The sequence below is a fragment of the Oncorhynchus clarkii genome, chromosome 24 (genome assembly GCF_045791955.1).
Source record: "Oncorhynchus clarkii lewisi isolate Uvic-CL-2024 chromosome 24, UVic_Ocla_1.0, whole genome shotgun sequence".
NCBI classification, from domain to species: Eukaryota; Metazoa; Chordata; class Actinopteri; order Salmoniformes; family Salmonidae; genus Oncorhynchus; species Oncorhynchus clarkii.
Window position 1 is genome coordinate 25,040,971 of NC_092170.1, and position 17,022 is coordinate 25,057,992.

Consider the following 17,022-nt stretch of genomic DNA (forward strand, 5'->3'; position numbering starts at 1 on the left):
GCAACATAATGTCATATTGCAATGAGAACATTGTAAAATACTAACTACTTCATATGACTCTAAAAGGGAATACCCCAATAACGTGCCATAAGGGACGGATGCAGATGAACACAAATGTTCTTTACTTAGTTTATAACCAATGACGTTACTCTAGCCGGATAAGCAGCGCATAAGTAAAGTATTTTTCTGAAATAAAGCATGTTTTTAAGTACCATCGCGCTTAATACTCAAAATGTTGGTGTGTTAAACCCATATACAACGAATGAGGGGTGGTTTGCATACAAAATATCTAAAACTTCCCAGCTTCCTCTTTCGTTTTTCTTTTCAGCAAGCAAGGGAATAAACTAACACAAATGTTTTGTTGTCCACCTTCATCAGCATATGTCTGGTTTCAGACATCAGTTATCTAGAGTGAGACACAAGCGTAAATGATAATAATCAACAGGTCCAAGTTTTTCAAAATGTTTCTAATCAGATTTCGGCAATCGGATTGGATTAAATGTTAGAATTGGGTATTTAAAAAATATATATATTTTTATTCTAATCCTTGACACAGGTGTAAATGACAGTTGACAGTTGATTAACAGTTGGTTGGCATTCTCACATGTTTTTGGAGTGGATCATGTACTCACCTTTAACAAAGGCACTAAAACGTTATCAAATCTATAGTGAGCGAAGTGAGCATATAGAAGGCAGCTGAGGAGGGGCCCGTGGTGAGGGAGTGGGTAGAGAAGGTGACTGTGGTCACCATAGAGAAGGCAGCTGAGGAGGGGCCCATGGTGATGGCGGAGCAGGTGACCATCATCCCCATTGAGGAGTTCGTTGAGGAGGGGCTCATGGGGATAGAGGAGGCAGAGAAGGTGACCGGGGTGTGGTGGTTAATTTCTTTACTATCAAATGAGGAGAGACACACTTATCACACAAGTCAGAGTTATACTTATACTTACTTATACATACTTGGCTGAAGTGGTATCTATTTTTTGGTGTGAACCACCCTTAAATTTGTTAAATTGCCATTCAAATGAATGAACAATCGATTCTCAAATGACATCTTTGTTGTAATACCGTAAGCATCAGGAGAGTGCCAGAATCTCCTTCTATAGTTATGGACCTGTGTTTGTCATTTTAGCCTTTTTATTTTTCCCAGAATTACAGTGGCATCCCTAGTAATTCAAATTCATATGATGTATGTAGATTTTCAATGATGTAGGCATATAGCCAGGGGCATTTCAACCACATTATTTTACTGTACCTGGTCGTACACAGGCTTTTGTGGTCATACGCAGTTATTGAAAATTAGTAGCCTAAAAAGTTTCTTCAAGGCCCCAGTCACATTTGTAATCAAATTATTTGAAACATTGCAAATACTGTTGTATATGTCATTTGTAATTTTGTACATTTGTAATTGTATAGTAATGAAATATGACATTTTCTTTCCACCACAAAAGTCTATTACTTAATAGTATGCATTGTTTTCAGCATTGGCTTGTGAGTCAGCCAACCAGGAGGAGGCAGCTGAGGAAGGGCCAGTGGTGATGGAGTGGGTAGAGAAGGTGACTGTGGTCACCATAGAGAAGGCAGCTGAGGAAGGGCCAGTGGTGATGGAGTGGGTAGAGAAGGTGACTGTGGTCACCATAGAGAAGGCAGCTGAGGAAGGGCCCATGGTGATGGAGTGGGTAGAGAAGGTGACTGTGGTCACCATAGAGAAGGCAGCTGAGGAAGGGCCAGTGGTGATGGAGTGGGTAGAGAAGGTGACTGTGGTCACCATAGAGAAGGCAGCTGAGGAAGGGCCCATGGTGATGGAGTGGGTAGAGAAGGTGACTGTGGTCACCATAGAGGAGGCAGCTGAGGAAGGGCCAGTGGTGATGGAGTGGGTAGAGAAGGTGACTGTGGTCACCATAGAGGAGGCAGCTGAGGAGGGGCCGGGGTGAGGGAGTGGGTAGAGAAGGTGACTGTGGTCACCATATAGAAGGCAGCTGAGGAGGGGCCCGTGGTGAGGGAGTGGGTAGAGAAGGTGACTGTGGTCACCATAGAGAAGGCAGCTGAGGAGGGGCCCATGGTGATGGCGGAGCAGGTGACCATCATCCCCATTGAGGAGTTCGTTGAGGAGGGGCTCATGGGGATAGAGGAGGCAGAGAAGGTGACCGGGGTGTGGTGGTTAATTTCTTTACTATCAAATGAGGAGAGACACACTTATCACACAAGTCAGAGTTATACTTAAACTACATTTTTAATCACTAATTAATAAGGGATGCACACATCGATGCAATGCACACATCGATGGGGTGTGCTACGATAATGATGGCTGGTCATGGCTGGTCGGCGATTCACGCTCAGATGATTGGTTGAGAGCCACGAGACAAAAGTCCAAAAGTCTTTTATAGCCAAGATACACCCCTTTCAACCTACATGACGAACAACAGATATATAGAATGGATCACAAGGTTAAGATCTGTATGAAAGATACCTATAATACATAGCAGACAGTATCTGCTGTGTCAACAGTTTCTATTGTATAGAGAGACCAGTGTCTGGCCCTCCGACTCCAAACTGGAACCATCTCTCCCTGGTACGGTATAGAACAGAAACATTAACTAATGCTCTGGAATGCTCTTTAGGTTTAATCACCCAAAAGACATCATAAATCTCCTCTGTCAGTGTTATCTCCCAGAGGCCCATCCTCAGTAGAACACACACACAATAGTTAACAACATACTCTATTCTGTTGCATAAAACAACCATTTGATGCAATAAAAGTATTATAAAATAATAGCAATTTTCAACCATAAGGGTTCAACCATGGAGGAGGCCGTTGAGGATGGGCCCTTGGTGATGGGGAGACGGAGAAGGTGACCCTGGTCACCATGGAGGAGGCAGTTGAGGGGGGGACGTGATGATGGAGGAGGTGGAGAAGGTGACTGTGGTCACATTGGAGGACACAGTCAAGTTTATAAATGTAGAATAACGTGGCATTCATACATTGCTTCATAAGCACTAGTCCATACATAATGTTGGCTTGAAATTAAACGTATTTACACTAAAGAGACACTTTTTAGATTAACTTCACAAGCGTGTTGACATTTGTCATCACGGTTGTCCTGGGGGCAGAATTGAGTGATTTCCCTCTAGATAGGCCAGCTGGCTATATTGTAAAAATTAATTGTCAAAAAAAATCGCTTTTTGGTCTTAATTTAGGGTTAGGGTCAGGCATTAGGGTTAGCATTGTGGTTAGGTTTAAAATCTAATTGTATGGCTTTGTGGCTTTGCCAACTAGTGACCACTTTGCAGAGCTGCCTCTAGAACAAGACTCATGGCGTAAAATACTAACCTGCACTTCACAATTTCAGACTCGGTAACAATGCACAAACTGTCTATTTTCAGAGAATGTACCAGCTCGTTTTACAAGCATTGCGGCGTGAGAAAAATAGCTTCTAATTTGGCTTTCTATATACTTATGATACCACTGTCTGTTTTCTCTCATTGAATCCCATGCAAATCCTTTTCCAGCCTAAGCATGCTTGTTCACGCACGTATAAAAAAGGCTCCCTGTGTGATTTGCGATTTACCCATAGTGAATTTAGCCGTTCCCACTTCACTCCCTAACTCTTTCCCTTGGCCCTAACCATTAGATGGTTGTATATGTGTAAGGTGTAAGCTCCACCACTTTCCTGATTATACCTATCCTGTCACAATTGTCGTTGGACATATGCTCAGACCAACATGCAGCGTGATCTGGGTTCCACATCTTTACTTGTGAAATGTACAAAAACAATAAACAGCAAACGAAACGTGCAGCAAATGCAGTGCTCACAGGCAACTACACAAAAAACAAGATCCCACAAAACACAGTGGGGAAATGGCTGCCTTAATATGATCCCCAATCAGAAACAACGATAAACAGCTGCCTCTGATTGGGAACCATAACCAGGCCAACATAGAAATAAATGCACTAGATCACCCACCCTAGTCACACCCCGACCTAACCGAAATAGAGAATAAAAAGGCTCTCTATGGTCAGGGCGTGACATATCCAGACCCTTCAGAAAAATCTAAGGGTTAAGTCAGGGCCAAGGAGGAGGGTTAGGGAGTGAATTTGGACCAGCAAATAATGTGTATGTGCCATCTAAGAGTTTCACTACCAATCATGTCTGTTCATTCAGGTTGAAGTTCACAGTGGAAGAGATGCAGGGGTCCATTGTGACCATGGAGGAGGACACTGACACTGCAGAGTGCCAGAAAAGACAGAAACCGAATAAGTGCAAAGGTACATGTCAATGACTATTTTCCACTATTTTTCCACTGTACACAATGCGAGTCTGGGCTGTTACCTCTATAGTGCAGCACGTTATCTTAGTTGTTTATTAATGTAACAGCAATGACAGTGAAAGTCGACGACTAAAATACATTACGTTAATACATTGTATTATTACTTTTTGATAGTATTCATAAATTATTGGAGCTGCATCGGTCTTGAATTTGAATCACATTGACGTTTGCTTATGTAATATCCGTTTTTTCTGAAATAACATTTTCTTCCCTAAACCAGATAAGTTGTGAATTGTAGTTTATTTTTCTAACCCTGATCGGATTCGTATCAATATATTCTTCAATATCATTATGATATGCCTGTAAATGTATATGTACCTTCATTAAACCCTACATAACGTTACATAACACTTTTAAAAGTGTGTTTTTCAGTTCTTCAGATTTAAACCTGAAATGTGGGAGCCTCATGATTTAATTAGGGTCCCTTAGTAAACCTTCATGTACAATAATGTTAGGATAGGTTCATCTGTTTTTGACTTACGAGTCATTCCAGTTTGGAGAAGTTGCACCTTTGGGGGGCGCTACTGAGCATAAATATGTCTGATTTATCCCAAATATATTTTGTGCCAAGCCACAAGTCAGAGCTACAAAAAAACACACTTTTGGGGATTCCATGACCAGACATGGTTTGTTAAAATAGGTTTTCTGGGGTGTATAGCGCTTCATGGAAGAAAACAAGTGTATGTATGTAAATGTTCATAAAAAAATGTTTTATATTGATATTGGAGCCTTGAGAACCTCGGAAATAAATTATTTAAACATTCTACACCCTTTATATGGCCATTCAACCCTGATACCCATTCTTCGCATAATGGCCATAACCGCACCTATTTTGCCATGGTTTTCGGCACAGCATATTTCTGATAAGCAAGACAATTATGCACTGAATTCTCACTTCCTATCCAAATAGAGCAGCTTTGCCATGATTTGGCTTTCACCTTCAGAAAACACATCCCTCTGTTAAGTAGCATCCCTCTGTTAACCCAAGCAGATAAATGCACCTGTAAAAATCATGCAGCATGTCAATATGATGCAGTGGTAGCTTACAGAAAGAAGCCTACAGAAAGAATGCACGTAAGGTAATAAACATAATAGCATGGTAGGCTATATATACAGCATATAAACCATGATGATATACAAGTAGGCCTATATGTATTTTAATCTATAGCTATACTTAGCCTATTATAGGCCTGTAATTAACTGCTCAATGAAGATGGCCTCATTATCGCATAGGCCTATAATAGCCCTGTATTGCGTAGACTATTTGAAGGTCAGTTGGCAATATAATAAGCTATAACCCAATAAGTTGTTCCCTGTTAAAAATGGTAACAGGAGCCCTGCACGACCTAAATAGTGAAACACTGCATCAGCCCTTTCAAAACGCTCTGTTTCTTCATGACACCCCTCACACAGGTCCACTGATGTGGGAACTTGCCTACATATTCAATTATAAGTATTTGATTTTCAAAATGCAATATTCCCATCACTTTTGATGATTGTTTTCTCATTCCTCACAATAAAATCACTAGGGCTACTAAAGTTGTTCAGACCAATCCACTGCTCACCTATATCAATCAGCATTGTGCCAGGTGCCTATCTTAGTAGGCTATAGTTTGTGAACTGTATACTGTCAAATTCAGTTTTTTTTGTACCATGAATATAATAAATGACATCAATTAATTTAGGTAAAATAACTATTAAATCATATGCTGCTGTAAATAGGCATACTACGTTATTGTCCTCCATCATGCAGTAAGCTTTAACAGGACACATTCCATTTGAAATGATGGTGTAGGGTACAATGTACTGCTGAAATGTATGGGTTGGGCAACAGTACATTCCACTCAATATCAGATTACAAAGATGATGTTGTACTTAGAATGTTGCAAGGGGCAGCAATGGCTTGCAGCATGCTGCACCAACACGTTTTATTATATCAAAATAATTCATTCATACTATGTAAACGATTGAAACACACACTCAGAGCTGTTAGTGCTTAATGCATTCATTTATTAAGACATTTATTTATTTATTTTAGCAGTCCTATTGAGACCAAGGACTAATTTGCAACTCACAATTACACAAAAATCCCAATCAAGGCAGCATAGAAAATACAAAAACATTATTTTTAAATCATGAAGAACAACCACATTCCACAGTAAAGAGGTTCTTAACCAACAGACTGAGTTGCTGATGATGTTGCCATAGTCTAGGATCAGAAGAAACGGAGGTGAGGAGAGGAAACATGGCAACAATTGCGCTGAAATGACACATTCCTTCTCCACTAGCGCATCATCAGGCAAATTACATTTCCCTGGATGGGTTCAGAAGGTGAGGTGTCAGGGGTCAATGTCAGGAGACCAGGCTGCTCCGTAGGGAGGTGGTGGCGGCCTTCTTCCTCTCCTTCATGAGAGAGAGAGTCCGAGAGAAAGAGTCCGGGGTGGTGTATGATTTCAGAAAGCATAGCAGTCGCTATCTAAGCTCTCAGCAATAGGACTTCTATCTTCATCTGAGGTTTCATTTACATCAGATTCATTCAAAATAGCCCCTTCTCCCAGAATCAGCTTTTGGTAGGTGTTCCTGGTGTTGTCTTGGTCTTGTGTCAGTTCACTCAATCTTCTCTTCAGGAGGAAGAGAAGGCCATTCCTCCCTCCCTCTGACAACTCTACTGCATTGCCTAAAAGTCACATGTAAAGCAGTAAATTATGAACAATTTCATTACACAAAATAGTAGGAAGGGTGTTTGTAAAGCAAGACAAAAAGTTAAGTCCAAAAATAGTATAAACCTCAACTCACTCTGATCTTGCAGCTGTATGGACAGTGCCTCCAGAGTTCCCACTGCTCTTTGTAGGCTCCCCAGTGCCTCTTCATCTCCTGCACCAGGATCCTCTCTTCCTCCTGCAGTCTGTTCACCAACATCAGTCTGTCGAAGATTGCCTTTTTGATGGCAAGATGGCTGTTGTCTGTGAGATGTAAACTTACAGAGGTGTATAACAGAACAACAGCAATGACTGCAGCCTACGCTGAAGGTAAACATTTAATCACAATAGATACCTTCTGCAATCATATACTTATACTTACTGGTGCCAAGTCTCTCCCATTGCCACACAAAGTTGTCAGTATTGAGCAGCGCATCCATTGTGGGGAGACTAAACTCTGCCTGGTGCTCGTGAGGTTGAACAATGGAAGCTGTCAAGGCTGCTTTGTCCTCAACAATTTTTCTCAGAATCTGATGGCTCCTGTTGTTGCCGTCTGAATAAAAAAGGGTGATAAGATGGACTGTATATTCAGATATATTACATGACTATAAGTTATAGAGCTACTATAGAGGCACAAACAAAGAGAGTACAAAGCAATCAACTAATTTCTGTTTATGGTCACATGATTTCTCAGTTTAATGAAATGTGTTGCATTAGATCAATTAATAACATAGGGCGTGCCTACATTTGACCATTAACATGGTCTGTGTGAATGACTATTGCATTTTCTTTCACAAATCAGTTTTACTGTTTGATAAATAATGTGTTTGAGGCCATATTGTTGTTGGACCTTACCTGTCAAACGGTAGAGGTAGTGTTTCCTCTGTTTCACACTGAGGTAAAGCCCCTCAATCTTCTTCTGGAGATGCCCTGTCTGACTATCCTGAAGTGTGGCTGTGGCAAGTTACAAACATGACTCCACTGACATCAATGCAATTATGAAGTTGAGAGACAGAGAAACATTCACTTTTCTACCTGTTGAATTCTGTCTTGAAATATGCTTATTCCTGTCATCATATTAGAATGTATTGATTACTTTACTTGTATAGTAAATGTATAGGTTAATGAAGGGTGAATGAAGGGTAAATTAAGGGTGAATAGGAACTTTGGGTATGGAAAATTACTGAGTGAGACAAGGGGAAGGGCAGAAAGTGAATATTCTGTTGCTGAATATTGATATTTCTAAGGAAGAAGACAAAGGGGAGCATTCTAGTTTAAATTCCTGATACTGCAGGTCAGTTGCTGAGGAACTAGGACAATGAGGGATGTGGAACTCAACTGGAGATAAGATCAGCAGTTGAAGAGAGAAGACACTGCTGGGAGGGGGACCATAGGGGCCCACCCCGAAAACCATCTGACTACAGTCCTATCCCATACACACACACTTCCACACCTATGAGGGTCCTAGACTTAGGCAGGCCATGACAATACCAGTGAGAGGAACATACTGTGTTTCTGACTAACAACAGAGAAGGAGTGTTTATCTTAGACATGCAAGGTGGCAACTCTGTCTACTCAGATGGTATAAATATATGTTTGTGGGTAGAATAAACTTGGTTTGAACTTTTTCTGGTTGTCCGTTTCAGTTTTTGCTCTATTTGTTCAGAACCTAACGTACCTTCAGACATGTAGAAATAGATAAACATGAATGAGAAAGCAGATACAGCTAAACATTTTTTTTAAAGATGATTAAACCCCCCAACATAAAATTGGCAACAATTTGCCAACATAAAATACATGTTAGTGAACTTCCTCTTATTCCAACCCATTGCCAGTGGTGTGATAATGTCTGTCTGTACTGTTGGAAAAACATCTTCAGTCAGCTATTCTAATAAATTACTACTCTGTGGCTCATCAATCAACATAAAAATATGTCATGTAAGATTAAAAAAATTACAATAAAATCATTAACATTATATATAGTGGCTTGCAAAAGTATTCACCCCTCTTGGCATTTTTCCTATTTTGTTGTCTTACAACCTGGAATTGAAATGGATTTTTGGGGGGTTTGTATCATTTGATTTACACAACATGCTTACCACTTTGAAGATGCAAAATATTTTTTATTTTGAAACAAACAAGAAATAAGACCAAAAAACTGAAAACTTGAGTGTGCATAACTATCCCCCCCCCCCCCCCCCCCCCCAAAGTCAATATTTTGTAGAGCCACCTTTTATATAGCTAATTATAAATCAATAATAATACATATGTTTCACCTAATGTTGTTTTTGATCTTTTTATCACCTTAGGTTCTTGTGAACATTACACGTTTTGAACTTCTATTTGCCAGTTATGGCCTGTAGGCCTCATTGACCTGAGCTCATGCAACTCGTTTTTGAGTAAAAAAAGCATAATGTATGGCTTATTTTATCTGTAACAAATACTCAGATTAAACATATCGTGCAATTTATCACAGACTGCTTTGTGTCAAAGTTTAACAAGGACTCTCTCCTCCTCACCAATGTCATGATCAAAGATGTTATCAAGAGGGTGGCAGGGTAGCCTAGTGGTTAGAGCGTTGGACTAGAAGGTTGCAAGTTCAAAACCCCGAGCTGACAAGGTCTGCCGATCTGTCGTTCTGCCCCTGAACAGGCAGTTAACCCACTGTTCCTAGGCCGTCATTGAAAATAAGAATTTGTTCTTAACTGACTTGCCTAGTAAAATAAAGGTAAAATTAAAAAAGAGCCTCACATTTAATATATCGTTTGGTCATTGTGCTGCCACAAAATGAATTGTGAGCAAGGCCTTAAAAAAGTTTTATATACCTGTGCTGCGAGAAAAGTTCAATATATTATTGAATCAATGTTTGTGAGAATGCCAACAGGTGTGGTTCCCGTGGGGGAAAGATTTTATTGGTAAAAGGTTCCCGTGGGGGTTGCCATGGAAGCCAAGAAAGGGAGCGAGGTGTGTGTGTTATCAAACACACATCCATGTGGGCGTCTGGGAGAGGAAGTGTGTTGCCAGAGAATGCCAGACTTTGATGACAAAGTTTGATGACAAAATTTGCCCACGAAGGACCACCTCCCCACCTTCCTGTTCAAGTGAGCACAGCACAACAAGGTAAGTCCAAACATGTCTTGTATGCTGCTGTATAAATGATGTAATATGCCATGGAGATATGTTACTGTAGCTAAGAAAGTAATACTACGTGTATGTTGTGTAGTAAACTGTTAGTAGCCCTTGTGCCTCACCTTAATAATTTGGTCTATTTTCCTCTCTTAATTTTGCCTACTGTTCTGACTTGGTGGTGCACATTTAGCCTATAACCTGTTTTAGAGAAATGTAATCATCTAATATTGTAAGAGCTTTCATTGTCTGCTTATAGTCCCTCTTTATTTATCCTACGGCTCTGACTTGGTGTACAGGGAGAATACTGTAAGAACGGCCCATGTTCTGAATTCTGTCGCTGTACATTTCAAAAGTGCTGAGCAAATAGTTATATTGACTACGCCTGTCCCTGCTTGCTCATTGATGTCTTATTCAAAATTACAGCTTTCCTCTTACCTGCTTGTCATCCCCGTATGCCATAGTTTGTGTATATCAACTGTCAGTAGAAACCACATGTGTTTAATCAAGTCAGCCATAACAGCTATGTTTTTTTAAAGGCAGTAAATGAGGCTGAATGAACTGTTTCTCTGCCAGACAAGGCTCCGCTGATAGCCAGGAGTAGCAGTGGTAAGGTGTTGGTCCTGCTGTTGGGACTCTGCTGTTCGGACAGCTTTATCTAGGCCCTAACAGCACCGTTTGTCACCGTTATTGTGCAATTAATGTATTGTTTAGTGCTGTGCTGTGCTGTGTAGTGGCTTTGCTGGCATGCATTCCACATTTTTTTTTACCCCACCAAGATTGACATGCTAAAATCACCACTGACAATGAAAAAGAGTGAATATGCAGAGTGCACACTCACCTGGGATATTGCTGATGCTCTCTGCTGGTGCCATTATAAGGTAGGCTACACTGTTGTTTGCTCAATGAAGTTGAGAAAATGTATAACTAAAAGACAGATTAGAGTCTTTTCATTGTCTTCTCTTTCCAGCAACCATTTGTTTTCCCGCAATTGTATTTTGAAATATTGTGAGATGCCTGGCTGGGCCTCTACTTCCCACTGACAGTTGCAACTCAAAAATAATGTATTTGGTATTTTCAGCGCCCGCTGCCCAAGTTGCTCATGCTGCCTTTCCTTCTGACTGTAGGCAATGTGATTTAAAACAATCCAAGATAATGATCCTTTGTGGCCAAATCATGCTTTAGTAGACTATTTTGAATGCTTTTATTTATTTTTGGATAGACAGGAGTAGTCTAATAGGTGTATAATTTTGTCAATTTAATTCAATTTACTTTAGGGAAGGCTTCCCCTAGCCTTATGGATGCGTCGCCTATGATCATAACTTTCAAAGATTTTATGTTTACACAAGAGGTACATTGACTCATTGTTGCTTCTGAAAATCTTATGCTGTTCAGCCTACCTTGTCTTCATCTACATCGATCACCTGTGTGCATCCGTTGATGGTTAAATGAGCTATAATGATTGCACAGCTACAATCCACAGATTTGACTTTTTTCTGTTGCCTATGTCATCACACAACTGCGTTGGGATCTCCTTACATTTTGCACAGATTTTCTTAATTTTGGGCTTGAGAAGCACCGTCGTCCTGGTACAGTACATGCCACTGGCCACTTGAAATATGGACGTTTTTAAAATTTTAATTAAAACAAATATTTCACCTTTATTTAAACAGGTAGGCTGGTTGAGAACAAGTTCTCATTTACAACTGCGACCTGGCCAAGATAAAGCATAGCAGTGTGAACAGACAACAACACAGAGTTACACATGGAGTAAACAATAAACAAGTCAATAACACAGTAGAAAAAAGAGAGTGTATATACATTGTGTGCAAAAGGCATGAGTAGGTAGGCGAATAATTACAATTTAGCAGATTATGTGATAAATGATCAGATGGTGTGTAGGTAGAGATACTGGTGTGCAAAAGAGCAGAAAAGTAAATAAATAAAAACAGTATGGGATGAGGTAGGTAAATTGGGTGGGCTATTTACCGATCGGCTATGTACAGCTGCAGTGATCGGTTAGCTGCTCAGATAGCAGATGTTTAAAGTTGGTGAGGGAGATAAAAGTCTTAATGCTCTGGAATTGAGATTATTAGCAAAATATTCAGAGACTAAAAGGCTGAACAGATACACATTTCTTAGTAGGGGGGAATTACATTGAATCTAATGATTATTCCAATGATTTACTGCACGTAAGGGTGGGGTGCCACTACTAGCCTACTTTGTAATTCACTTTGACCTAATTAAACTTCCATGAAATGTTTGATATTGACATTGGATTGTACATTTCCAATACAGCTAATAACGTAGCACCGATTATATACCATAGATGACCACACCATTCCTTGCTCCTCTTTAATCCTCAGAATGTTCAATGATTTTCTAGATGCTGTTGTCCACAGGGAGAGAGGCAGCAGAGTATGTGTTACTGGCCTGTCCTCCTCTGCTCCTCCTGGTACTATGACTGAGGCCAGGAGTTAACCCTTGTCAGGTCCTGTAGAAAATGTTATTGTCTGACTCATAACTATGTTCACTGACTGGCATGTGAGTTAAGCTTTTGAGCTGCTTAATTTGAGGTTATGTGATATCATTATAATTGCTTTCCATTATCTTTGAAGGTGTTGGATTCTGGGGTAATCTTTGAACATTGTTATACTCAGAGTATAGGAACATTAGTTACAAAGGAGACATGCAGGGTGCCAAAATGAAGCTTGGGAGGGGCTGAGTGCAGAGAAAACAATTGCACGTGACAGTACTGCTAAGGATAGAAACCATTGAAGGCTCATATCATTTATTTCCCTGCTTAGCAAGAATGATGCAATGTTTAGAGATAAGGAGGAAACTTCACCCAAAGTGGGGTATGAATACCACCACGGGGGATGCCATCTATTGGTCTGAATTGCAGCTGTAACGACCCTTTGGGAAGAATTCAACTTGGTTAAGCTTCTCTAGTGTCCGTGAGTTATTTACTCTGAAAAATTAAAACCTAACAAAGGATATACATAGGTTTAATAACAGTTTAATAACAGTTTTCTCTTTTTGTTCTTCAAAGAAAAGATCTAAGGACAGGATCGAGTTAACAACACACACAAGTGAGTAAATGATGGAGAGATTATATTTTATTGCTTTCTCTCCCTACAGTGGCCAAGAAAGGCTAAGAAGAAAATATATCTTAAATGTATATTTTACTCAAAAACTATTTATTAGTGTTTTGTTCATTAGACAATTGTTAACACATCCAAAAAGTTTTGCATGTCAGCAGTTACATTTTGAAGATAAAACACTTTCAGAATAGAGCAAGAACTGTGATGACAAGGCAAATTAAATAAACACTAAAATGTTTATTTAAAAGTTTTTTGTAAAATATCCCTTTAAGCTTAATGCATGCACATACACTACCATCAAAAGTTTTAGAACACCTACTCATTCAAGGGTTTTTCATTATTTTTACTATTTTCTACATTGTAAAATTATAGGTAATAACTTTTTATGTTCAAAACTGCGCACTCTCTTCAAACAATAGCATGGTATTCGTTCACTGTAATAGCTACTGTAAATTGGACAATGCAGTTAGATTAGCAAGAATTTAAGCTTTCTGCCAATATCAGATATGTCTATGTCCTGGGAAATGTTCTTGTCACTTACAACCTCATGCTAATCACATTAGCCTACATTAGCTCAACTATCCCGCAGGGGACCCACCAATCCTGAAGAAGTTGCGTTTGAGCCAATCATTTTTGTTGTTACAAGGTAGGGGGGTATACAGAAGATGGCACTATTTGGTAAATGTCCAAGTCCATACTATGGCAAGAACAGCTCAAATAAGAAAAGAGAAATGACAGTCCACTGACCACTGCCTGTGTCCACTGTGTAAACTAAGGTTTTATAGGAGACCAAATCTCTTTGTCAATACTTTCATTGCTGACATGGCTGATCAATTCATGCATGTAGTTCAAGAGAAATCTCCCGTCAGCCAAGCACAACATCCTACCAAACCTGTCGAACTGGGACAAAGCTCAAGGCCTGCAAGTCCTGCCTGGTGGGTCTGACCTCTTTCTGTGAGACTCACCTGCAGCCTCATCAGATAGCCCCAGCCCTAAAGAGACACACGCTGATTGACCCTGTGGACAACCTGGAAGAAGACAGGACATGTAAGAAGCACAACAAATTCCTGGAGGTGTTCTGTAGGACTGACCAGATGTGTGTCTGCCAGTTCTGCACTGAGACAGACAACAAATATCACCACAATGTCCCTATAGAGGAAGAGTGTGAAGAGAGGAAGGCTCAGCTGGGGAAGACAGAGGCACGAGTGCAGCATCTGATCCAGGAGCGACTGCAGAAGATTCAGGAGATGAAACACTCAGTAGATCTAAGAAACAAATACACAGAGAGAGAGAGAGAGAGAGAAAGCAAAAACCATTCAACTCTTCTCTGATCTGGTGCAAAGCTTTCAGAAAAGCCAGACCGACTACATGGAGGTGGTTGAGGAGGAGAAGAAAGCAGAAGAGAGGTGGGCTGAAAGGCTCATTTGGGGGTTGTAGCAGGAAATCGCACTGAGCTGGAGAAGCTCTCAAACACTGAAGACCACCTCCACCTTCTCCAGAGCTCTGCATCCCTCTGCAGTTTTCCTCCCACCATGGACTGGTCTCAGATCAGTATTCACACTAAGCTGTGTGTAGGAAACTTGAGGAGAGCTCTGTGTCAGCTCGCAGAGACTCTGAGAATCATGCCCCAGCTGTTAGATACAGTGAAGACTTTACATAAGTCATTGTGTGATTCTGAGCACCAGAGGATGCAGCAGTATGCAGTGGATGTGACTCTGGACCCTGATACGGCAAACTGCAAACTTGTCCTGTCTGAGGACAGGAAACAAGTAAGACTTGGAGATATAAAACAACATCTTCCTGACAAACTAGCAAGGTTTGATACTACTCTTTGTGTCCTGGGAAAGGAGGGATTCTCTTCAGGGAGATTCTACTATGAGTTGGAGGTTAAGGGGAAAACTGACTGGTCTATAGGAGTGGCCAGAGAGTCTATCAACAGGAAGGGAAGGATTACACTGAGCCCTGAGAATGGATACTGGATTCTGTCACTGAGGAATGGAGATGATTACACCGCTGGTGCACAACTCTATCCATACTTCTGCCCTGGTAAACGTAGTGGAACTCTGCCCCTCTGATCATCTCAACTCTCAATGAAATTGAACTTATTGGGGTTGTGCAAAGAGAGGGAACATTCCCGGAAAAGTACCAATAATTAAGAATTTGGGGATTCTTCAATAAAATGTAAGATGAAGAAAAATGCTGAAGATATAAACTATGTTTGTAATATTTTTGTAATTCTAGCAGACGCTCTTATCCAGAGGTGCCTTCCCTAGTCGGCTCTGGGATTTCAGGTTTCTGGCACAACGCTCTTATCCAGAGGTGCCTTCCCTAGTCGGCTCTGGGATTTCAGGTTTCTGGCACAACGCTCTTATCCAGAGGTGCCTTCCCTAGTCGGCTCTGGGATTTCAGGTTTCTGGCACAACGCTCTTATCCAGAGGTGCCTTCCCTAGTCGGCTCTGGGATTTCAGGTTTCTGGCACAACGCTCTTATCCAGAGGTGCCTTCCCTAGTCGGCTCTGGGATTTCAGGTTTCTGGCACAACGCTCTTATCCAGAGGTGCCTTCCCTAGTCGGCTCTGGGATTTCAGGTTTCTGGCACAACGCTCTTATCCAGAGGTGCCTTCCCTAGTCGGCTCTGGGATTTCAGGTTTCTGGCACAACGCTCTTATCCAGAGGTGCCTTCCCTAGTCGGCTCTGGGATTTCAGGTTTCTGGCACAACGCTCTTATCCAGAGGTGCCTTCCCTAGTCGGCTCTGGGATTTCAGGTTTCTGGCACAACGCTCTTATCCAGAGGTGCCTTCCCTAGTCGGCTCTGGGATTTCAGGTTTCTGGCACAACGCTCTTATCCAGAGGTGCCTTCCCTAGTCGGCTCTGGGATTTCAGGTTTCTGGCACAACGCTCTTATCCAGAGGTGCCTTCCCTAGTCGGCTCTGGGATTTCAGGTTTCTGGCACAACGCTCTTATCCAGAGGTGCCTTCCCTAGTCGGCTCTGGGATTTCAGGTTTCTGGCACAACGCTCTTATCCAGAGGTGCCTTCCCTAGTCGGCTCTGGGATTTCAGGTTTCTGGCACAACGCTCTTATCCAGAGGTGCCTTCCCTAGTCGGCTCTGGGATTTCAGGTTTCTGGCACAACGCTCTTATCCAGAGGTGCCTTCCCTAGTCGGCTCTGGGATTTCAGGTTTCTGGCACAACGCTCTTATCCAGAGGTGCCTTCCCTAGTCGGCTCTGGGATTTCAGGTTTCTGGCACAACGCTCTTATCCAGAGGTGCCTTCCCTAGTCGGCTCTGGGATTTCAGGTTTCTGGCACAACGCTCTTATCCAGAGGTGCCTTCCCTAGTCGGCTCTGGGATTTCAGGTTTCTGGCACAACGCTCTTATCCAGAGGTGCCTTCCCTAGTCGGCTCTGGGATTTCAGGTTTCTGGCACAACGCTCTTATCCAGAGGTGCCTTCCCTAGTCGGCTCTGGGATTTCAGGTTTCTGGCACAACGCTCTTATCCAGAGGTGCCTTCCCTAGTCGGCTCTGGGATTTCAGGTTTCTGGCACAACGCTCTTATCCAGAGGTGCCTTCCCTAGTCGGCTCTGGGATTTCAGGTTTCTGGCACAACGCTCTTATCCAGAGGTGCCTTCCCTAGTCGGCTCTGGGATTTCAGGTTTCTGGCACAACGCTCTTATCCAGAGGTGCCTTCCCTAGTCGGCTCTGGGATTTCAGGTTTCTGGCACAACGCTCTTATCCAGAGGTGCCTTCCCTAGTCGGCTCTGGGATTTCAGG

At 41.6% G+C, this 17,022-nt stretch overlaps 1 pseudogene; it reads left to right on the plus strand.

Moving 5' to 3' along the window:
- The first annotated feature begins 782 nt into the window (after positions 1–782).
- Positions 783–15,330, plus strand: LOC139382615 (E3 ubiquitin-protein ligase TRIM68-like; annotated as a pseudogene).
- Positions 15,331–17,022: the final 1,692 nt, after the last annotated feature.